Source organism: Podarcis tiliguerta (genome assembly GCF_965153285.1).
Source record: "Podarcis tiliguerta genome assembly, chromosome: 7".
In the NCBI taxonomy this organism is placed as follows: domain Eukaryota; kingdom Metazoa; phylum Chordata; class Lepidosauria; order Squamata; family Lacertidae; genus Podarcis; species Podarcis tiliguerta.
The window spans coordinates 12231265-12254221 of NC_139540.1; the positions used below are offsets into that span (position 1 = coordinate 12231265).

Below are 22957 nucleotides of genomic sequence, written 5' to 3' on the forward strand. Positions count from 1 at the left end.
CAAGGCATCATGCCTTGCTCGCCCTCGAATCATTTCCCCTGCAAGGCTGAGGGATGGGCCTCATGGCTGAGCCGAGATTTGAACCTGAGTTTCCACAATCCTAGCCTATAACCCAACCTGGTGCTCTCTAGATATTCTGGACTACATCTCCCATCATCCTCAGCCAGCTGCGAACAGATGCTCCAACCACTACACCATGCTGCCTCCTCCTTTGGGTCTGTTTCCCAGTGTTATGTACTGAGTTGAATAGGATCCAAAATGCAGCAGTCTGATTGGTCCTAGAACAATAGGATTCAGAATGCAGCAGTCTGATTGGTCCTAGAACAATGCAGCAGTATGATTGGTCTGCAGGAGCCACCCAATCCAGCTCCAGATGGAATTGAATCCACAACCTGATTGGCCTACAGGAGAATCCCGGAAATAGCCAATCACGTGGGGCCCATTGTGTAAATAATGTATATAAAGCAGATATTGTGGGGGAACTTCCATTCCTCCTCACCACTATGAGCTGAATAAAGAGCATGGAATCCACTCTCGAGTATATTTCACCCAGGCACAACAGCAAACCTTCGGGAAGCGCTCGAATGCCCAGATCGCTGCAGGATTCCTCCCCTTATCCCTGACCTGGTCGGCTCGCGTTATCTGCAGAAGCACTGAGCAGAGGTTTCAGTCAATAAACCCAGGGCCGTCACACCTGTGCCTATGGAGAGGCCCGGCCATTCATCTCAAACGCAAACGCTTTTCTCCTGCATCTTCCTGGGCGACGGCCCTGCCGTTTATCGCGGTGAGTCATGCCAGCCTCACGTAACCTTCCGCCGGCCTCTTTGATCCGAGGCTTTTCTGAAGGGCGAAAGGAAGGCGCCGTCCCCTATCAGGGCGATAAGAGAGGCTCCACTTCATTTAATAAACACAAACCTTTGCTTTCTGTGAGATGACTATATTGCTCTTGAAAAAAGAAACCGCGCGCACACCTATCTCGTGGAAGCGTGTGGTGTGTCGTGCTAATATGCAGGCGCTGGGAACAGAACAACCGAGGCAGATAAACCCCACTGACGAGATGACACCTTTGAGACGGAAATGCCACTCGATTAACGCAATGATTCTGTTGGGCTTCTGCCAGCCATGGAAACCCAACTCTGCCTTCTCTGGCTCAGTCCACCCTAGAAGCCCTTTGACAACCGTGATTGAGAAGTACAGAGAAAGGAGGGTGGGTAAAAATCAATGGCTTTTAAAAAGTAGAAATCGGATTTTTAAAAAAATATATACAGTGGTGCCCCGCAAGACGAATGCCTCGCAAGACGGAAAACCCGCTAGACGAAAGGGTTTTCCGTTTTGGAGGTGCTTCGCAAAACGAATTTCCTATGGGCTTGCTTCGCAAGACGAAAATGTCTTGCGAGTTGCTGCGATTTTTTTCCGCTCCCCACCCCCTTTTTCTAAGGCACTAAGCTGCTAATAGCCTTTTAGCAGCTAATCCGCTAATCCCTTAAGCCTTTAATAGCCGCTAATAGTCGCTAAACCGCTAATAGCGCTAATCCGCTAATAGGGTTGCTTCGCAAGACGAAAAAACTGCTAGACGAAGAAACTCGCGCAACGGATTCTTTTCGTCTTGCGAGGCACCACTGTATATCAGATTATTATTTTTTTAAATTTAAATCAGATTTTTAAAATAAAATGCTTTTGGAGGAAAAATCTTTCTAAAGATAGTTTTCTGTTTAAGTTACATTATAGTCCAAAGGCTATTCCATCAGGAAATAGATGTAACAGGGCTTAGTGCGCTGGGAGAGTCTGTGGCAGAAAGAAGTCCAGAATTAGAGGAAGAAGCTGAAGCAGGAGAGAAGGGAGGCCAAGAGGAAAGGATGAGTCCGGCTGCTGAAGAGTCAAGGGTCTCTGCCGCTGCTGCTGTGACAAGCTCCCCTCCCCCTTGACTCCCAGAACCAAAAGAGGCATGAAAGGGGCGGAGGGGAAGCTGTCTGCATGCAGGCACAGTCTCAGATTTCTTGGGGGAAAGCCCTGGTAAGGAGGTTGGGGTCTCAGCAACTGATTTCCATGGAGGAAGACCATCAGAAATAGGCTGATCATTACACCTGATGCTCAACCAAGTCTGTGGAGGTTGTGTTTTTGCAAACACTCCCGTCTTTGAACTGTGTGATTACTAACCGGCGCACTCCTGTAACACTGGCCGAGAATGAAGGTGTCTGCTTGGGCAATGCTTTTTATCCACCTAGATCAACATGGGACGTGGGTGGCGCTGTGGGTAAAAGCCTCAGCGCCTAGGGCTTGCCGATCGAAAGGTCGGCGGTTCGAATCCCCGCGGTGGGGTGCGCTCCCGTTGTTCGGTCCCAGCGCCTTCCAACCTAGCAGTTCGAAAGCACCCTCGGGTGCAAGTAGATAAATAGGGACTGCTTACTAGCGGGAAGGTAAACGGCGTTTCCGTGTGCGGCTCTGGCTCGCCAGAGCAGCGATGTCACGCTGGCCACGTGACCCAGAAGTGTCTCCGGACAGCGCTGGCCCCCGGCCTCTTTGAGTGAGATGGGCGCACAACCCTAGAGTCTGTCAAGACTGGCCCGTACGGGCAGGGGTACCTTTACCTTTTTAGATCAACCCTGTCTTTTCTGATTGACAGGATTTCTCCAGGACCTCAAGAAGAGAACCTTCTACATCCCACTCATTTTCCGAGTGGGACATATGTGAAGCTGTTTCAGACAGAATTATAATCACTGGTCTTTTTGTCCCATTACATTCCACTGACTGGAAATGTTGGGCACCAGAACTACCGTATTTTTCGCTGTATAGGACGCACCGGACCATAGGACGCACTGGACCATAGGAAGGGGAGAACGGGGGGAAAAAATTCTCCCCCTCTCTGCTCAGCGCCCCTTCAGCGAAGCGACAGGAGAAATGGAGCCCCTTCCATTTCTCCTCCCGCTTCGCTGAAGGGGTGCTGTGCAGCTCTCCGTCTCTGCTGAAGCCAGGAGAGTCTTGCTCTCCCGGCTTCAGCAAAAGGAACCCAAAGTCTTTGGAGCGCAGCGTGAGGTCCCACTGCGCTCCAAAGGCTTCAGGCGGCTATCCCTGAAGCCTGGACAGTGAGAGGGGTCGGTGCGCACCGACCCCTCTTGCTCTCCAGGCTTCAGCGAAAGCAACGCGAAGCCTCCGGAGCGCGGAGGGAGCGCTCCCTCTGCACTTCGGAGGCTTCGTGCTGCTTTCGCTGAAGCCAAGGAGCCTGCATTCGCTCCATAGGACGCACACACATTTCCCCTTAATTTTTGGAGAGGAAAAAGTGTGTCCTATAGAGCGAAAAATACAGTTTTCAAGCCTCTGTGAGCAGGCACTGAGCAGGATTCTTTTTTAAAAAAAAAACCCCTCAAAATATGAGCTCCAATCGCGCTATCTCCCAGGAACGATCAATACCCAAAACCGGGGGCATCCATCATCATTGAAGCCATATGAGAACAAACGTCTCCCTGGTGCGAGAGATTGATTGCTCTGGGGGAAGGCAAGCAGAATGCGGCCACTTCCATTTCAAAAGATGGATCCAACATCCTTTTGCTTACAAGAGGCCTTCCGGCGAAAGGAGGAGGGCCTAAGAAGGCGCAGTGCAGGTTTCGCGGTCCGCGCAGAACCTCAGAATCAGGCCCAACGAAGCATAACAACATGGACTCTACTGAAAGGGCCAACCAGGAAGCTTTCAAGGGGATGCTGCACAAAACTGGTGCCAGAGTTGGCATCGTAGGGCACTTGCCGAGGCCCAATCCCCACCCAGGGTCCCTCCGTTGATGTCACAAGAAAGTCAGCAATAAATCACGTCATAAGTGAAGTTAACTCTTCATTCAAGGAACCAAGATCTGCTCATAAGGCCAGGCCTAGTGAGCATGGCAACTTGTCCCAGTAGAGCTTGCCCCCATGAGGCAGTTGTGAGGGTCTCCTCCTCCCCATGGTCCTTCCTAAGGAATCTGAGACTACACCATCGTACCTGTATGCTCCTCCCTCTTCATACCTCTTCTGGTTCTGGTCACAGCAGGAGGGGGAGACATGCTGGCTTCTTCAGCAGCCTACATCCTCTCTGCCTCTTGATCCGACTTCTCTCCAGCCTCTGCTTCTCCTACTTCTGCACTGCCCTCTGCCACAGACTCTTCCTGCTCACTAAACCCAGACCCCTTCTGGCCCTCCTCCCTGTTCTTGCTGCCTTTTTCCCCCACATGCCCTATTCCGGCCTAGGACTCACATCCTAAGGGACCGCCTCTCCTTGTATGCCCTGCGGAGGACCTTAAGGTCCACAAATGACAACACTTTGGAGGTCCCAAGTCACAAGGTGGTTAGATTGGTCTCCACTAGGCCCAGGGCCTTTTCAGTACTGGCACCGACTTGGTGGAATGCTGTGTCACAAGAGACTGCGGGACTTGACACCTTTCTGCAGGGTCTGCAAGACAGAGCTGTTCCACCTGGCCTTTGGTTTGGACTCAGTCCGACCCTTATGTTGCCCTCCCCTTATGGTTTTGATCTATGGGCTACTTTTAAAATGAGGCTGCATTTTAAATTGCATTTTAACCTGTATTTTAAATTGTGGCGTTTTTATTATTATTATTATTTTACTGTAATTTTACTGGTGTTAGCTGCCCTGAGCCCAACTCTGGCCGGGGAGGGTGGGGTATAAATAAAAGTTATTATCATTATTTATTATTATCCCATCCCGTGAAAAGGCGGATAGCAGCAAGGAGCAACACTCACCACTGGACGATCACCCCGAGGGAAATGCTGCCTCCCAGGCTGGAAAAAGACCCCCCCCCCAACCCTAAACTCATGGAGCAATAAAACACCTCCCCAATTTGCAGAAATGTATTCCAGATGCCACATTTGTGGAATATGGCAATGGGTGGGGGATATCTTCACAGCAGAAAAACAGACATAGAATAAAAGTGGAAGAACCACAGTCAATGGGCATGAGAAGGGGTGTTGTATGTGTTTATGAATTGTTGCTTATAGTGCTCCTGAGCATACACAGAGGTCTTATTTGTGAACATCAGTATGCGCAGAGCCCCTTTTCCCATGCACCAAACAGCATGGCGATGGAGCGAGCCTGCAACCCTCCTCTCACATTTTTTTAATGCGCGGAGGAATCTGCGCACCCGTGCAATGAGAGGTGTGATTTTCTCACCACGAAGGTGGGACTCTCTGTAGCCGCGATCACAGAGCTCCTTCCATCAAATAACAGAGATGCCTAAAGGGTGGGGAGACAACAGAGGCGTTTCACAGGAACTGGCGCAGGTAAAAACTGCGGGAAGCTGCGATAAAGAACCTTTTGCATTCCTTTTATTTTTTAAAGTGCACGATACAAAACCAACGCCGTTCCCTCCCGCCGCGGAATTTGCATGGAGCCCACATCAAGAGGTGACACGGAAAGCGCTTCAAAGGCTCAACAATGTGCCCCACTCTGAACAAAGCAGCAGCTACACCCCTGGCTTCAAGTGGGGCGGCCTCGTTAACGCCGCAGAGCAAACGGAGGAGAACTTTTGAACTCCAGAAAAAGAAAGAACCGCAAGCTGCGTTGCAAGGTGTTCCCATTCTCCGGGTTCTGGCAAATTGAGGCTGGAGCTTGCCATGAAACCCAAGAGAACCGGCTGCCTTAGCAGATGCGAAAGAAGGATAAGACGACTGCCGTGGATTAAGAACTGACAGTTCGCAGGGCACATCTTTCTTGGAAGAGGAAAAGCCAAGGGAGGTGCGAGCTTCAACCCCAGACTCTGATCTAGTTTATCACTAGGGACTAGTGTCTTGCAAACTTGTACAGTCGTACCTCGGATCTCGAACGACTTGTGAGTCGAACGTTTTGGGTCCTGAACGCTGCAAACCCGGAAGTGATTCTACCGGTTTGAGACTACTTTGGAACCTGAATGTCCATCACGGCTTACGCGGCTTCCAATTGGCTGCAGGAGTTTCCTGCAGCCAATTGGAAGCTGCGCCTTAGTTTCTGAACCGTTTTGGAAGTCGAACAGACTTCTGGAACGGATTCCGCTCAACTTCCAAGGTACGACTGTATTGGGTGGTTGTATGCTCCTCCACACAACACCCCCGCCACTTCTTACAGAGACGATAACTAGCCCCCCAGTTGTTAACAATCTATCTTATTTATTTTCTCATTTATTTTTATTTAGAGTAGGATTTCCCACACTTGGCTCTCCAGCCGTTTTTGGACTACGGTTCCCATCATCCCTGACCTGCTAGCTAGGGATGATGGGAGTTGTAGTCCAAACATAGATGGAGACTGGGAAACCCTGACTGAGATCATTGTTTCCCAAAGGAAACCCGGGTGGGGGGGGGGGATTACCTGGGACAGGAAGGGACACTGGAGGTATAAATGACTATAGGACTTTGAAAAGCTGGTGTCACAAGACCAAGTTCGTCAATTCCACTGAACTTGATTAGTTTCAATGGAATTTTGAATGTATGTGTCCCTTGTTGTTTACTGACCGTTGTGAGAACAAGATGCTGGACTGCCTGCGAGACTGACCTGAAACAGCAGCGTTCTCCTTGTGATCCTAATAAAAGCATGTCATCGGAATATTCATAAGAAAATGCTGATAAAATCAGCAGACGGTAGAAACAAGTAGGCACCAAATTCTTTTTAGCATGTCTGGGGAGACATGTCTAAACAAAAAAGTTTTCAGCAGGCATCAGAAACAGAACAACAAAGGAGCCTGCCGATTATCAATAGACGGTGAGTTCTGGAGGAAAGGTGTTGCCGTGTTAGTACCATCAATCGCCTACACTCCTGTTTAGAGGAAGAGGAAGGTATTAACATCTTGAAAGAAGGAAACTCTTGAGGACTAATTTGGAAGCAGCAGCCGATGTCCCAAAAGTGTGGTGCTACCTTTGACTGGCCAAGCCCTTCATATTTCCCTGTGCATTTTTTCCCGAGGCTAAGAACACTTCATTTGCCTACTTAATAGCAGCCCCACAGCAGCAGTACTCTAGGAAGCCAGTGTGGTGTAGTGGTTAAAGTGTCAGACCAGGACCTGGGAGATCTGGGTTCAAATTCCCCACTCCGTCATGAAACGTACTGGGTTTCATTGAAGTTGGTCACAGTCTCTTTGCCTACCTCGCAGACTCACTGTACAGATTAACGGTGGGGGGGAACCATGTACTCCCTGGAGAAAAAAGTGTGATACAGACGCAACAGATAAGCTTCTCTGCTTACCTGCTTAATAAAGAAAGTCAGGGGTCATCCCCAAAGGTGTTAATCCAGGGAGAAAAAGAAGTCCAAGCAAAATCTCCACATATGCACAGTCCGCCTTGGGCCTCATTTGGGAGGAAGGGCAAGATAAAATTTTAATAACTGCAAATAAAATAAGATCGCTGCAGGAACAACCATTGACTTGCACGTGTGGCTCAGCCAACACAGATAGACCGTGTGTCACTTCAAACAGTGCAATTATTTCAGAGTCGTGAAGCAACAAGGGGTGTTTAAATGATGCATTTGTAGGGAAGAACTAGGCTTACACTGGTGCATCTAGAGATTTCGGGTTGCTCAGTTTCTCTGGACCTCATCAGACAAACTCTCCAAGCAAAGCTTTGCAAATTTACCCTAGTCACCGGCACGAGTGCAAACGATGGGAGGTCATTTAGGACTTCCGAAAGATGCAGAAGCAAGTCTGAAAAGGAAGGAGCTCCACAGCCACCAAGAACATCCACCAGCTCTCTCTGGTGGGACCCCTGACCATTAGATCCAGTCGTGGACGACTCTGGGTTTGAGGCGCTCATCTCGCTTTATTGGCCAAGGGAGCCGACATACAGCTTCCGGGTCATGGGGCCAGCAGGACTAAGCCACTTCTGGCAAACCAGAGCAGCACTCGGAAATGCCGTTTACCTTCCCGCTGGAGCGGTACCTATTTATCTACTTGCACTTTTTGGTGTGCTTTCGAACTGCTAGTTGGCAGGAGCAGGGCCCGAGCAACGGGAGCTCAGCCCATCGTGGGAATTCAAATTGTCAACCTTCTGATCGGCAAGCCCTAGGATCACACAGCGCCACCCGCGTCCCTCTGCAGAGGTACACAGCGCAAGTAGCACACCAAGAAAAGATGCTTTGCAGTTTGTCGTTCACCTGGAAGGGAAACTCCTTCTGGGCAAGGAGCCGAGTGGCCGGCACAGGAGCTCCATGAAAAGGCAGCTGTATCACTCCATCTTTTTCCCCTAGCTTGAAGGGCAAGAAGAGGGGCAGGTGAGCTAGGGTCTCTTCGTCGAAGGGGCAGCGGCATGCATGCCAGCCCTGTCCATCCCCAAAGACCCCCACACCCAGCCCCACCCACCGACTCTACTTCAGACCTTCCCATGCTGAAATTGGGGTGTAAGAACTCCTTGGGACCCTCCTCTCGACTGGGACCCCTGATAAGGTCCAGTTCCCAAGCATGGAGATTTCCAGTGGGTTCAGTGGGGTGACAGGCCTTGCGTTCATGTTCCTCCCCACATATCCTTTCGGGCAAACGCCAGAATCTGTTTAAAGTCTCAACATCGCTTAGCAAAATTGGGTGTTCCAGGGACAGGCTGCTGCTGTTGACGATGGTTTCTTTGTGAACGTAATTAGCGATGCCATCTTACCGCTTTGGGGAAGGAAAAGAAAAAAGATGTTGTGACTCGTATTATGTTATTTATTTTGCAAACTGCCTCGAGTAAGATTTCTATCGCGAGGGAAGCAGGGTGCAGACACCCAAATAAAACTAAAAACAAAGAATAAAGGCACATGATGCCATTGTTGCCTCTGTGTCCCCGTGACTCGCCTCTTTGATTTATGCCTGCAAAAGTGAAGGACCTTAAAAGGAGATAGGATAAAATCTTGCTGTTCGCCTCTATAAAATGAGGAGGAAAACCTTCAAAGTTAGAAATAAAGGGAGATGATGGACAGCAAACAAGCAATTTCCGATCGCCAAGCCCCTCTAAGGCCACCGGCCTCCTCCGAAAGCGAAGACTCCTCATTTTTTCCCAGGGCTGGATCCCACATTCCTGACTTCATTATTCTGCTCCTTCTCTTCTCCAGCATCTCAGGCACACAGCCAGACTTCCATCCTTCCCTTGACCCCAAGTCTATTTGAAATCTTTATTCATGTCTTAATCACTTCCTGTCTGGACTGCGATTTCTGCTTTTTTGAAATAAAAAAAATAGAAAACACACAACCGGTATTTAAAAACATCAGGGGGTCCTGTACACGAGACTTCCTTCCTCCAAGGAAAAGGGGGGGACACAGCTTCCTGGTGACTGTATCACTTCAACAAACGGAAAGCTTAAAAAAAAAAAAGGAGGGGGGTTTACTCCACTTCTCTTTCTCTCTCACAATCTTTATCCATTTAGACGATGCTGCCCTGGCTACTGCTTCTGAGCTTTACATGGTTTGCGTACTGTTAAGTTGTGAGTGAACATATCAGACGACACAGCGGTTCTTCAAACAGCTCTTGTTTATTCGCAGACCCAGAACAGAACTGAACTGAAGGGTTCAGCCAGCCTGCTTATATAGAGCTCCAGTACAACGCAACTGTAACCACTTTCTGTAACTATCCAATCACCGAACGTCACTTTCAATCCCCTATTTGCATATGTGGACCTGAGTGAAAACTATCTACAGTATCCCCCCTGCTGGCCCAGAGTGAGAACTTCAGTACATAACAGGTACCATGCAAAATCCAGATGCCGTGCTAACATGTCCTACACGTGAGACACCTCTAGGCCTGGGCGATACATTGCACAGGACTGGTCTGAGGGCCAGAGTACGATGGTGCCTTCATCAGGCGATATATCTGGGGCTGGTAATGCAGTACCTTGGTTCTTGAACGCCTGGTGACTCAAACATTTTGGCTCCCGGATGCCGCAAACCTGGAAGTGAGTGTTCCAGTTTCTGAATGTTCCTTGGAATCCAAACATCTTACGTGGCTTCCGATTGGCTGCAGGAAGCTCCTGCAGCCAGTCAAAAGCTGCAGCTTGGTTTTCAAACGTTTTCGGAAGTCGAACGGACTTCCGGAACGGATTCCATTTGAGAACCAAGGTATGACTGTACATCACAATGTTGAAAAGCTGACATCGCCCAGCCCTGCAGACCTCCCTAGGAAGTTGGGCATTGCTTGCAAGTTGATGCCTTTCCAGGTGTGTCTGGAACAGCCAAAGAGCCGTACAGGTAAGGAAGGTGTCTTGTAGCTGCATAAACAAGCGACAGCCAAACCAGTTCATTCTAAGACAGAAAAGAACCAACAGAGGAAGCAAAACCTCAAATTTATACTGATTTTTTTAAAATTTAATGACTTCACTCCATTGGTTAATCGTCACGTACACCACCATGAGATCCTTGGAGGAAAAAGTGGGATATAAGAGACATGTATTTTGAGGCTTGAAGGAGCTGAGATTCCTGCACTGCAGGGGGTTGGACTAGATGACCCACAGGGTCCCTACAATTCTAGGTCCTCGCCGCCCTTGCTACACGTGGACGTATTTCGTATGAACATCAGCCTTGTTTGAGCACCTCTTTGGAAATCTGGAAGGCTTATACAGACATAAATGTTCCTGAATCCTTCATGTGAGCTGATGGTTTTATTTGATTCCCCCCCCCCCTTTTCCGTTCCTTGTGCAATCAGATGTGTAAAAAATTAGCTTTGGATTTCAGTTTCTACTGAAATGAGGCTGCATTTTAATGTTGTACTTTAATCATGTTTTTAAGTTTTATTTTAATCAATTGTTTTATACCTGGTGTTAGCTGCCCTGAGCCCGGTCTTGGCTGGGGAGGGCGGGGTATAAATAAATTATTATTATTATTATTATTATTATTATTATTATTATTATTATTATTAACAACAACAACAACAACAACAACAACAACAACAACAAATATATACTACTACTACTACAACAAAAAATACTGTACTTTTTGCTCTATAAGACTCACTTTTTCCCTCCTAAAAAGTAAGAGGAAATGTGTGTGCGTCTTATGGAGCGAATGCAGGCTGCGCAGCTATCCCAGAAGCCAGAACAGCAAGAGGGGTTGCTGCTTTCACTGTGTAGCGATCCATCTTGCTCTTCTGGCTTCTGAGATTCAGAATATTTTTTTTCTTGTTTTCCTCCTCCAAAAACTAGGTGCGTCTTGTGGTTTGGTGCGTCTTATAGAGCGAAAAATACGGTATATGGAAAGCCTGTCAGTCAGGGCGAGCATTCGGCAAGCAATAGCAAAGGGGCTAAGCTGAAAATTTGCCCAGGAACTGCAGGCAGGAAGTCAGTCCATTGTCTGCAGCAGTTGAAAAGCCCCCGTGTTCCCCATTCTGGGTACTGAACTGAAAGCAGAAGGTTCTTCCTGGCCAAGGGCACCAAAAACCAACCAATGGGCTGTTGAACTTGGCCTGTGAGGAAGATATCCCATCCCCATCGCCCTTGGGCAACTTGACTGCCCACATGGGCAGACTCTTCTCTTCCTTCCCTACTTCAGATGAGCTTGCAGAACGAGGTGCTGGAGACAGCAGACGAGGAAGTGGAAAGAGTTCGTTCCCTCTCCAACTTCTCCATGCAGGGAGGCCCTTTGGGTGCACGCTGTTGACAATGCCTCAATTACGACAGCCAAACAAGGCGCCTCCTATTTGCATGAGAAGGCACCGCGTAAAACATGTACCAACAGGAGCTACCCTGCCTATCTTGCAAGCGAACCTACAGAGACAAGGACCTTCCCGGTCCCAGGAAGATGCAAAGGAGTATTCTGGAAGCCGCACATGGTTCGTACGAGGGGACAACTCTTGAAGGAGCCTGGACACTGAGGTCCAGCTCTGAGGGACGACTTCTGGTGGTACGCTCACTGCAAGAAGTGAGGTTACAGGGAACCAGGCAGAGGGCCTTCTCCTGACATGTGGAATGCCCTCCCAGCAGATGTCAAGGAAATAAATATCTGGTTTTCTGAAGACATCTGGCGGCAGCCCTGTAATGTTTGATGTTTTATTGTGTTTTTATATCTGTTGGAAGCCGCCTAGAGTAGCTGGGGCAACCCAGATGGATGGACGGGCGAAGAAGAAGAAGAAGAAGAAGAAGAAGAAGAAGAAGAAGAAGAAGAATTCAGGATGAGGAGATGGTGGCATGTATTTAGGACTTTATACTGAGTCAGACCATTTATCCATCCAGCTCAATGCTGTCTACACTGGCTGGCAGCAGCATTCAGGGGTTTCAGCGAATAAATGTTGCGAATAAAGTTTTATCTCTCTCCTGCTGGGGACGAGGCAGGAAAACTCAGGATGTTCCAGAGGGGAGAGAAAACGGAACGCTGTTCAGTCAGTGGCAGCCTGCGCTATCCACACAATCTCATCCCAAACTTGGTTCTGAGTTTTCTGTAACCTGGGAGGGATGTCTTTCAGACCAGAGGCCACATTCCGGTCCCCGCAGGTTTCCGAGCGCCACATGCCCATGGCGGATGGGGTAGGGGCGAAGGAATGACTGTCATTTTTACTTTCTGCGAGCTTCTGTGCAGGCTCACACAGCCCTCTCTGCCCTCTAAGCTGGCAAACAAGAGCTCAAGGGCAGGCGGAAACGTTTGAGTTGAGGGCTGTGGTTTGCAGGGAAAGAGAGTGTGGCCTCTGGAGAGTCCTGAAAGCCACATAAGAAGACTTGGAGGGCCACACGTCCTACATCCCCAGGCCTGAGGTTTTCCACACCTGCCGTAAAACGGCTCGCCTCTCTTTCTCAGGTACACCTGGGCTGTTCTTGCCGTCTTTGGGGCCCCTCTTCCGACCCAAGCCTCCAGCCGATCCTTTTCTCATATCGTTGCGCTGCCAACGATGCTTTGGCCGCGACCCACCAGACCACCTGTTGATCATTTCCAGGGCGGGGAGGATGATGTGGGAACTGTGCAAGATGCTTGCACGGAAAGCCACGAGGAGATGATTTCCAGCCAAATTAACCAGAAAGGCTCCTGAATGAGCAGGCCAGTGGCATGCCAGCTACTCCCAGTCGCTGTGGCGAGTGACAACGGGTTTGTAGCATTCATCTGGTGAAAGCAATTAAAGCAGCAGTTCTCAACCTGTTGAGTCCCCAGATGTTGTCGGACTACAACTCCCATCATCCCTAGCAAGCAAGGCCAGAGCTCAGGGATGATGGGTAGTCCAACAACATCCAGGGTACCCACAGGTTGAGAACCGCTGAATTGAAGTTAGTTCCTGCTCTGTGGTTGCTGCAAACACTTAACCTGTTCTTCGAGCATCTGAGCTCCCCTTCACCCCTTGCCCTCAAAATTTATATCAGGCGGGGTGTCTGTTGCCCTCTGGATGCTTCGAACTACAACTCCCATCAGACGCAGCCTGCATGGATGATGGGAGTTGTAGTCCAGCAGAATCCAGAAGACCACATGTCACTCTGATCTGCATGTTTTTATACCAATGTGGCCCAGAACTTAGCTATGCCTTCTCCTGAGATTATCCCTCAAAATAAGACCTAGATCAGGAAACAAGTAACCATTTTTAAGCTCTTTGTCCCTGTCTCTTCCGGTGAAGGGACTGAGGACCACGGGGCCAGAGGCGAAAGGAGGCAAAGTCACGAATGCGAATCTCACCATTTATGCAATAGGGTGGTTTCACCTCAGATCGTATAAATCTTTCGCCTTTTAGGCCAGTGGTTCTCAACCTGTGGGTCCCCAGATGTTGTTGGACTACAATTCCCATCATCCCTGAGCTCTGGCCTTGCTAGCTAAGGCTGATGGGAGTTGTAGTTCAACAACATCTGGGGACCCACAGGTTGAGAAAGGCTGGTCTGGGCATTTAAGAAGCATCATCAGAGTTCAAGTGCTGGATAGCTCAATCGGTAGAGTATGAGGCTCTTCCTCAGGGTCGTGAGTTCGAGTCTCACGTTGGGCAGAAGATTCCTGCCTTGCAAGGGGTTGGACTGGATGACCCTCATGGTCCCTTCCAACTCTTTTGGGTCTATGACACATTTCTGGACCGGGAGAAACACTCAAGGAGGATGCGATTTTGTGCTGGTGCTGGTGAGTTTTGGCTCGGGAGGGTGTGAAGCCTGGGGAGAGTCTCAAGGGCCAGATTTGGCCCTTGGTCTTCAGTTTCCGACCCCTCCCATAGTAAACGAAGGTTCTCCCTGTGCTCAGTCAGCAATTCCAACAAGTGGAATTGTTTGCACCCCGGTGCCGGCATGGGCAGAGGAGTCGCCACGAGGACCCAGCCAGCTGCAGTCCTTGCCCCTTTTAAAATGGCATGAACACACTTGTAGTTTGACTCTAGCGAAATATGGAAGGAGGGGCCGGAAACACGATATAGCTCGTGAGTCTATGTATCGGACAGACAAGTATTTTGGAAGGTGCATGTGTGTGCTTTCGAGTCAGTTGAAAACGAGCTTCTAAAGAGTTGCACAGCCATTTTACTAGGCAGTTGCCGCTTCTAAGTCTTGGGCATAGCTTATTATAGCTGCCTTGCTGTTCCTTGGTGCAGCTGTAATAGTTCCATCCACATTTCAGCGACCTCTTCAACCATCTCCTGGTTCTATGTTCGCTTTTCCTGCCTCCCAAATAATCACCGCTGTACATATAATCCGTGCTGTGTGTATGATCCCATGACTCTTCAGGAAGCGACGTGGTATTTGGTGGAAAACTAAGAATGTGAGGATATTCTTTGAAAATGTAGGTTTCTAGTCCCTTTGGTAGCCAAAAAATAAAATAAAATAAAATAAAATATGTGTGTGTGTGTGTGATATACAGATTGAGAAGAGAGGTCGTGAAGAGATCGTGTGTTTCCACAGTGATAGGGAACAACTTTTGAGTTTCAATTTCTTATCTCTAAAATAGAGATGGATAGGGAACAGTCTTACTCGGCTATGAGTGATCGCCAAAGAAGAAGAAGAAGGAGGAGGAGGAGGAGGAGGAGGAGGTGCTGATACAACACCAAGGTTGCAGGTTCGAGCCCCATATGGGACTGCATATTCCTGAATTTTGGGGGCTTGGACTCTGTTATCCTCAGGTTCCAATGTACAATTCTATGATTCTGTGGCTCTAAAGACAGCTACTTATATTCCAGGCATGTTCAACAGATAGATCGTGATCCACTGGTAGATCGTGGGGTGTTCCTGGTAGATCTCTTGCCGCTCAGTGATCTCCCCTCTCCCCCCCCCCCAAAAAAAGGTGACTCGTCCTTCCTAAAAAAAGCTCAACAATTTTGGTCCATGCAATGACAATGGGTAGATCACTGCCAGTTTTTGGTTTTGTTTATACTGTGTGTAGATCGCAGTCTATTGGGAGTTGGACATCCATGTTATATTCTATCTCACTCAAAAAATGATTGATTTAATAAGTTGGCCACACACTTACTCCTCTGTTTTATCTTCTCACGAAAAACAGGATTCTAATAGTTGTTGCTTTGTTTCATTGCATTGATGCATTGAAGGTGTGCAGTTTGCTTGATCTGAGATCTGGCCTGGAGGGAATAAGCCTTGCGCTGTTAATAACCTTGCGTAATAATTGCCGGCTCCTTTTGTAATCATCGGCCGGGGGGGGGGGGCAGGTTCAGTGCCAGCTGAAGAAGGAGGCAGCCGGCCCAGCTTGCTTGGAAGAGACCGACGGGCAAGGATTCTTGCTCAAAGAGGCTGGCAAAGAAAGCGATCGGATATCAAAGAGGAAGGGATACAATGCCCCTCTCTGCACGAGGAAAGGGCAGTTAGAAGGAACCGTGAGGTGGAAGAAAACACATTGAGGTGCAGCTGCTCCAAGTGGCCAGTGGTTTTCTTTTCCAGCCGAGCGAGCCAGCCATGAGATTGTGCAATGCCAATGTTCCTATTTACACGTATTTCTCTCCCTGTGCTTGGGGGAAAGCCATAATGACAACTTGAAAGTTTGGGGATTTTATGCTATACTTCTGAAACAGGTGGAAACATGGGATGGCGTACTACGAGAAATCACCTGTGTTGGAGAAGGAGCCAGCTGCAATCTTTGGCATTTCCAGGTGTCATGCTGTGGAAGACACGTCTGAAAATCCCAGACAGCCGCTGTCAGCTGATGCCAGAAAGCCCCTCTCAACCTCTGGAGCCTAGATGCTGCTGGACTACAACTCCCATCATTCCTAACCAGCATGGCCAGTGGTTAGAGATTATGGGAGTTGTGGTTCAAGGACATCCGGGGACTGAAGGTTGAGGAAGTTTGGTGTAGACCATTGGTCTTCAAATGATGTGTCATGATGCACTGCTACAAAACACAGGGAAATAATAATAATAATAATAATAATAATAATAATAATAATAATAATAAATTTATACCCAGACCACTCTGGGCAGCTCCCAACAGAATTAAAAGCACAATAAAACCTCACACACTAAAAACATAGCCTTCAGATGTCTTCTAAAAGTCAGATGGTTCTTTATTTCCTTGACATATGATGAGAGGGCGTTCCACAGGACGGGCACCACCACCGAGAAGGCCCTCTGCCTGGTTCCCTGTAACCTCACTTCTAGCAGTGAGGGAACCGCCAGAAGGACCTCGGTGCTGGACCTCAGTGTCCAGGCAATGGGGGTGGAGACGCTCCTTCAGGTATACTGGACTGAGGCCGTTTAGGGCTTTAAAGATCAGCACCAACACTTTGAATTGTGCTCGGAAATGTACTGGGAGCGAACGTAAGTCTTTCAGGACCAGTGTTCTACGGTCTTGGCGACTCTCCAGATGTTTGCCAAACTACAACTCCCATTGGTCATGCTTACTAGGGCTGATTGGATTTGTTGTCCCACAACATCTGGAGGTCCAAAGGTTCTCCACATCTTAGCTACTGAGCTGTAGCCTGATCTTAGGTAGGTCAGGACAGCAAGACTGCTACCAAAGAAGTAGATGTGGGGGAATTAAAAGAAATAAAGGATCTCCACATGTGTTTGGGTTGAAGGTGAGTTGTGGGACTGTAAATGTTTGTTTTGTTTATTTTGTAAATAAAGCGAAGAAAGGAAAAAAAAAGTGGCCAGGTAGGTTGTTCAATGTACCTAGGATTTTAGTCTCAAGATGCATGCATCATATTGTACTTAAATTTCACCAATGAGGTTGGGTGGGAATTTTCCCCAATTTATAAATTCATTAATAAGCAAGAATGGACGCCAGTTGCAAATAAAATGCTAATCAAATTTGGCAGTTTTGAACTGTTTCACTTTGTTCACTAAACGCGAGTAAAATAAACATGCATCAGAAAAATCTCCGATTCAAACTGGATTTTTTCTCATGCAAATTGCCCCACTTTGCAGAACCTGATTTGGTACATTTGATGAAAAGCTCCTCTTCGAGTGTTAGCAAGTTTGAACCATTCAGCCAAGGACACGGTGGCAGCTGGACTTCCAAATTAGTAATATCACTGCATTTATTTTTTTATTATTCCAGATACTCCACCAGCAAACCTGAAAGTAGCGTTCAAAGTTGGGCTGAAATTGAAATCTCCGGGAGAAGTTAGTTAAAAAAAAAAGTGAAGAGGATAAAATAACCGAGGCTAAAACCCCGTTTGAAGCTGCCACTAAGGCGTTTGTGTTAGGTGAGGCCACCTAGTTGCATTGTAGTTTTGTGTAACTAAATCACTCCTTCTACTGGTTTCCCAAACAAACTGGTAATAAGGTAAGGCAGGACTTCTGATACTTTATTTTTTCCTCTGAAAGGCTAAACTTGCCTCTTGACTTGCATTCAAGTTTTTGGTCTCCAAAGAAAATAGAAGCCGGACTCTTGAAACTGAAAATCAGAGATTTCCAGTGCATAGGATGGGAAGACTTTACTGCACCTTCCATTTTTAAAGGCCATAGAGTCACAGAACTGTAGAGTTGGAAGGGACCCTGAGGGTCATCTAGTCCAACCCCCTGCAATGCAGGAATAGGCAGCTGCCCCATACAGGGATCGAACCTGCAACCTTTGCATTATCAGCACCACGCTCAAACCAGCTGAGCTATCCAGGCTTCTAGATGCTCTTCGGAGATTCCAGAGCGCACACTCACTAAGCACTGCGGTGCTACGGGGACAGGTACACCGAACATGTAGACTCATTCCTTCTGCCGCAACTTGGAAATAGAGGATGCGCTACATTAAAAAGGGTGAGTATATGCCAAGGTTCTTGATATGCCGAGGTTCTTCTTAGCAGAGGGTTTCACAGCGAGTTTGGTGCAGAGCATATAGAGTCCTGATGGGCTCTATGGGGGTCTGGCACTCAGCACCTTTGTAAAATGAAACAAAACTGAATAACGACCCTAAAAGAAGACGTGGAAAAGAAGAACCTTCTCATTTTCTACTCCGAGGAGAGAGAAAGAGAGGCAAGAAGGAGCCCTTATTCCCCCAACAGTTCAGAGAGTGCTGCCAAAATGAAATGCCTACTTGGAAGAAAGAAAGAAAGAAAGAAAGAAAGAAAGAAAGAAAGAAAGGAAATTCTGTTGTGTTTTCCCTACACACACACTTGGCATTCATCTCTGCATCTGCCGATCTGCTGTTCGGCGTCTTTTATTTCACTGCGTCAGATCTGGTTCCAAACGCAGGCCGCCGGTTCTGCAAAAGCCCCCGTAAATAAATAAAGCAATTCACACTTTAGAAACCCAGCAACCGCCCGTCACAAAAGGCGGCACAGGTGCACAAGAAGGCCATTCTAGTGAAAGGGTCCTAAGGCAAAGATTCGAGCAAGGAAGTTCAATGCACTCCAGATGTCAGTAGGTGATTTATTATCCAGAGACCTCCCTGGTCAGCCTGCCTAGCAGAGTCCCAGTTAGTGGCTCAGGAACAAGAGAGATGTCCCTTTCCATTCCGTTTTAGCCGTGGAGCAAAGCCCATTACAAATACTTTTCCTGCAATGCTCCCGTCGTCTGGGGTCAGTCTAGCACAGGGGTAGGCAACCTAAGGCCAGTGGGCCAGATGGAGCCCAATCACCTTCTCAATCCGGCTCACGGGTGGTGTGGGAATCAGCATGTTTTTACATGAGTAGAATGTGTCCTTTTATTTAAAATGCATCTCTGGGCTATTTCTGGAGCATAGGAATTCATTCATTTTTTCCCCCTAAAATATATTCCAGCCCACCACATGTTCTGAGGGACGGTGGACTGGCCCACGGCTGAAAAAGTTTGGTAACTTAGCACATACTGTTTCTCTTTCCCCTCTCTCTGTCCCATTCTATCAAACACTCTGTTCCAAGGGCTAGAGATTACAGTGGTACCTCAGGTTGCATACGCTTCAGGTTACAGACTCCACTAACCCAGAAATATTACCTCAGGTTAAGAACTTTGCTTCAGGATGAGAACAGAAATCGTGCTCTGGCGGCACTGTGGCAGCAAGAGGCCCCATTAGCTAAAGTGGTGCTTCAGGTTAAGAACAGTTTCAGGTTAAGAACAGACCTCCAGAACGAATTAAGTTCTTAACCCGAGGTACCACTGTACTCGAAGCAGGTTAAGGGGCAACAAAGGGTCTGGAAACCAAGATTATGAGGAACGATTGAAGGAGCTGGGTATGTTTAGCCTGGAAAAGAGGAGACTGAGAGGAGATATGATAGCCTTCTTCAAATATCTCAAAAGCTGTCACACAGAAGAGGGAACAAGCTTGTTTTCTCCTGATCTGGAGTTTCCCAGAAAATTCGGAGTTGATTGTTTTTTTCCTGGAAAACAAAAATCAGTTTGTAGCACAGCGATCCAACAAAGCATGTTCATTTTATCTGTGCTCCAGAAGCAAGTGAAGAACTTAGAAACACCAAGAACCATATGCCAGAATATGGCCATATGCATGAAATTACAACTTAAAACTCCCTACAATTTCCCAAGTGATGATGATGCAATTTAAGGAATGTATCAACAAGCTGGAACGTGCGAAGAGGAGGGCAACCAAGGTAACCAAGGGTCTGGAAACCAAGCCTGATGAGGAATGGTTGAAGGAGCTAGGTATGTTTAGCCTGGAAAAGAGAAGACCAAAGGGAGACATGATAGCCATCTTCAAATATCTCAAGGGTCATCCCATGGAAGAGGAAACAAGCTTGTTTTCTCCTGATCTGGAAGGTAGGACTTGAACCCATGGCTTCAAGTGACAAGAAGGGACATTCTGACTAAACATTAGGAAGAACTTCAGTTTGACAGTGGAACGGTCTCCCTTGAAAAGTGGTGGTCTCTCCTTCCTTGGAGGTTTTCAAGCAGTGGCTGGATGGCGATCTGTCATGTATGATCTAGTTGAAGTTCTTGCACTACAGGGGGGTTGGACTAGATGACCCTCGGGAACCCTTCCAACTCTATGGTTCCACAAGAGTTGCAGCCCAGCAACATCTAGAGGGCCCAAAAAATGCTATGACACAAGCACTGAGCTCATTGGAGGCAAGGCATTTGCACAGGGTTCAGGCTGGATCCCGTCAGAGCTCCGATGTTGCTTCACCAGCAGCCAGCCTTAGAGTAAGGCTTGTTAGAAGCTCCGCCTTCCTGAAGAGGTCCCGCTTCACTTAAAGCAGCGGTTCTCAACCTGTGGGTCCCCAGATGTTGTTGGACTACAACTCCCGTCATCCCTAAGCTCTGGTCTTGCTAGCTAGGGGTGATGGGAGTTGTTGCTAAACAACATCTGGGGACCCACAGGTTGAGAAAGGCTGACTTAAAGTTTCTGCAGTCTTCATGGCTGAATGAGGATTCAAACCCTGGCCTCCCAAGTCTTAGTTCGGCACTTATGGGACACGGGTGGTGCTGTGGTCTAAACCAATGAGCCTCTTGGGCTTGCCGATCAGAAGGTTGGCGGTTCGAATCCCTGCAACAGAGTGAGCTCCCGTTGCTCGGTCCCAGCTCCTGCCAACCTAGCAGTTCGAAAGCACGCCAGTGCGAGTAGATAAATAGGTACCACTGCAGCGGGAAGGTAAACAGAATTTCCATGCTCTCTGGTTTCTGTCACTGTGTTCCATTGCACCAGAAGCGGTTTAGCGGACCACATGGCCGGGAAAACTGTCTGTGGACAACGCCGACTCCCTCGGCCTGAAAGCGAGATGAGTACCGCAACCCCGTAGTCGCCTTTGACTAGACTTGATCGTCCAGGTGTCCTTTACCTTTTTTACCTAGTTTGGCACTCCGACTACTATGCAACGCTGTCTTTCAATACCTGTAGATACCAGTTTGCCAACAGCAGATGTCAAGGAAGAGCTATTTCCTTCCTTCTGCTGCCTGCCTGCATCCCAGTGGCACCTGGCTGGCTGCTGCTGGAACTGGTCCAGAGGAGGGCAACCATAATGGTCAAAGGCCTGGAAACGATGCCTTATGAGGAACGGCTAAGGGAGCTGGGCATGTTTAGCCTGGAGAAGAGGAGGTTAAGGGGTGATATGATAGCCATGTTCAAATATATAAAAGGATGTCACATAGAGGAGGGAGAAAGGTTGTTTTCTGCTGCTCCAGAGAAGTGGACACGGAGCAATGGATCCAAACTACAAGAAAGAAGATTCCACCTAAACATTAGGAAGAACTTCCTGACAGTAAGAGCTGCTGCCAAGGAGTGTGGTGGAGTCTCCTTCTTTGGAGGTCTTTAAGCAGAGGCTTGACAACTATATGTCAGGAGTGCTCTGATGGTGTTTCCTGCTTGGCAGGGGGTTGGACTCGATGGCCCTTGTGGTCTCTTCCAACTCTATGATTCTATGATTCTATGGTGCTCCGGTTCTTGCAAGCATGGCTCAGCACCTACAAGGATCCAGTTACAAGAGTTCCTGAAGCCGAAAGTCCCCAGATGCATGCCGGCATCGCAAGCGCTCTGAGGGAAGAAAGACAGGCAAGAGCCAAGCCTAATATCTTCCAAATATCACATGCCGCCACACGACCCAATTACACAAAACCATTTCTCAAGCATAGGCTGGGATATCCCAGTGTGGAGCTGCCAGTGGAAATCCCCTGCTTAAATTAATTTATATAATAATAGTAATTTAATATTAAATACCCTGCCCATCTGGCTGAGCCTCCCCAGCCACACTGGGCGGCTCCCAATTGAGTGTTAAAAACAATACAGCATTAAATATTAAAAACTTCCCTAAACAGGGCTGCCTTCAGATGTCTTTTAAAAATAAGATAGCTGCTTATTTCCTTCACATCTGACGGGAGGGCATTCCACAGGGGGGGGGGTGCCACCACCGAGAAGGCCCTCTGTCTGGTTCCCTGTAACCTCACTTCTCGCAGTGAGGGAACCGCCAGAAGGCCCTCGGCGCTGGATCTCAGTGTCCGGGCAGAACGATGGGGGTGGAGACGCTCCTTCAGGTCCAAAGCCGTTTAGGGATTCAAAGGTCAGCACCAACACTTTGTATTGTGCTCGGAAACGTACTGGGAGCCAATGCAGACCTCTCAGGACCGATGTTATGTGGTCTCGGTGGCCACTCCCAGTCACCAGTCTAGCTGCCACATTCTGGATTAATTGCAGTTTCCGGGTCACCTTCAAAGGTAGCCCCACATTGCAGTAGTCCAAGCGGGAGATAACCAGAGCATGCACCACTCTGGCGAGACAGTCCATGGGCAGGTAGGGTCTCAGCCCGCGTACCAGATGGAGCTGGTAGACAGCCGCCCTGGGCGCAGAATTGACCTGCGCCTTCATGGACAGCTGTGAGTCCAAAATGACTCCCAGGCTGCGCACCTGGTCCTTCAGGGGCACAGTTACCCCATTCAGGACCAGGGAGTCCTCCACACCTGCCTGCCCCCTGTCCCTCAAAAACAATACTTCTGTCCTGTCAGGATTCAACCTCAATCTGTTAACCGCCATCCATCCTCCAACCGCCTCCAGGCACTCACACAGGACCTTCACCGCCTTCACTGGTTTAATTGTGCAGATGGCATCACGGGCCAATTCAGGGGGAGGATGGAAACACCTTTGCCAAGGCATTCCAACGCCAGCAACTGGCATAGCCTGCACAAATGGAATGGAGAACAGCGCCAGAGGCTGCCTCCCCATCGCTCAGGGCCCGGGGTGTGTGCCTTGCTGCAGAGAACCACTGCAGCAGCAAACGCATTTGAACAAGCCCATCGCAGAGGAGGGAAACAAAC

The 22957-nt window shown here is 48.4% G+C and overlaps 1 long non-coding RNA gene across 3 annotated transcripts in view; it reads right to left on the reverse strand.

The window, feature by feature from the left end:
* The window catches only part of LOC310682253, a 125416-nt gene that overhangs the window by 24948 nt on the left and 77511 nt on the right, over positions 1–22957 (reverse strand). The window contains exon 3 of one of the 3 annotated variants that reach the window (XR_014513815.1): positions 8019–8591. The exons of 1 other annotated variant lie outside the window; for it this stretch is intronic. This is a non-coding gene — a long non-coding RNA (uncharacterized lncRNA). Of the gene's footprint in view, positions 1–8018; positions 8592–21582; positions 21614–22957 lie in introns of those variants that run through there. One more of the 3 variants, XR_014513816.1, reaches the window with a different exon arrangement.